The sequence below is a fragment of the Phocoena sinus genome, chromosome 2, assembly GCF_008692025.1.
Source record: "Phocoena sinus isolate mPhoSin1 chromosome 2, mPhoSin1.pri, whole genome shotgun sequence".
Classification (NCBI taxonomy): domain Eukaryota; kingdom Metazoa; phylum Chordata; class Mammalia; order Artiodactyla; family Phocoenidae; genus Phocoena; species Phocoena sinus.
Genome location: NC_045764.1, coordinates 25,824,711 through 25,826,161, shown reverse-complemented (window position 1 = coordinate 25,826,161; position 1,451 = coordinate 25,824,711). Strand labels below are relative to the sequence as shown.

The following is a 1,451-nucleotide window of genomic DNA, read 5'->3' as shown; positions in this document are numbered from 1 at the left end:
CCAGGCCACACCTGCCACAACTGCTCCTCAGCCACCCAGAAGGCAAATGCAATGACCCGTGACCACGGAGGTTTCACGGCCTTTCCTTGCATGTTTCGCCTGCTCACGGTGTCAAGCCCTGATGTTCAGAACTCATCCTCTTTCTCTGTTGCATTCGGCAAACTTCATCGGGATGCCTTGAAGTCCTTGACTTACAGATTCTCAGAATTCAGACAGGATGCTGTCAGTGTGGTTCAAACACAATTGCATTTTGCATTTATTTCTCGATGCTTAATAGATATGAAGCACCAAGCTAGGTCACTAGAAATAACGTAAGTGTTAAAATTGGAACAATCCAGAGGCAATTAACATGGCCCCTGAGCAAAGATGACACACAGATTTGTGAGGCATTCCATGTTTTTGGATGTAACTGACCTTATTGTGGTAGTGATTTTGTTATATATGCATAAAAATCACTACTTTGTACACCATAAACTTACAAAATGTTATACGTCCATTTTAGCTCAACAAAGCCAGAAAACAAAAGAAAGCAAGCAAGTAAACAAGAAAGAAAGAAAAGGAAGGAAGGAAGGAAGGAAGGAAGGGAGAGAGGGAGGAAATAAAGAGAAAGGAAGGAAGGAAAGAGAAAAAAGAGGAAGGAAGGGAGGGAGGGAGGGACAGAGGGAGGGAGGGAAGATGAAAGAAAACTTAAGAGGGAGGTGACACAATTACCACTCTCAAGGGACCTGCTCGAAGATTTGGAGAGGTGAGCTCACAAATGGACCTGAAATGCTGCAAGGACGGCATGAGAAAGAAGAGTTCAGGGCCCACAGACTGATTCAGAAGTGAAATGCTATGAAAGGAGAGAGAATCCACCCAGGCCGTGGGTGTCCCACAAGACTGGCTGTTACAGAGGATGGAGTCCTGTGACCCTATGTGAGTTGCTGATATAAGGGGAGTGTGTAGACTTGCCCAAACCCCAACCAAGAAAGAGGAAGAGTGAAGTGGTTCTGTCCCTGGGGGCGGCAGGAAGCCCATTGCTCTGGGGGTGGGGGGGCAGGACCTCCCCATCATTCTTAAATTACTGATTAAATGGGATTGAGATTTTTTTCTTGAAATACTTTATCTGTGTTTGTGGTTAAAAATATAGAAAATACAAATGAACAAGCAGAAGAAAATATAAATCACGTGTATCCTCACCCACGGTACCACTTTGTCCCACGCATCTTTCTCTACATGAGCACAGTTTTGCTAAATCGCAACTTGCCAAAAAGAGCGTAGATTTGGGGCACGTTTATCTTAGTCTGAGCTATTGGTGGTTGTGTTCAAAAGGCACCCACTGACAGTGATTCTTCTTTCGTGTGCAGAGGGTTGAAAAGAGCTCCCTTTTGGGAATAATGGCCGTTATTTGTCACCCATCGACCTGGACGTCTTTGGATACATAAAGGCAAGCCCTCTACCTGCCAGGTAGG

At 45.0% G+C, this 1,451-nt stretch overlaps 1 non-coding gene across 1 annotated transcript; it reads left to right on the top strand.

Annotated features, from left to right (window-relative positions):
- Window positions 1-297: 297 nt before the first annotated feature.
- On the top strand, window positions 298-401 carry LOC116750075. Its single transcript, XR_004348813.1, has one exon. It is a non-coding gene; the product is annotated as a U6 spliceosomal RNA (small nuclear RNA).
- The last annotated feature ends 1,050 nt before the right edge of the window (window positions 402-1,451 follow it).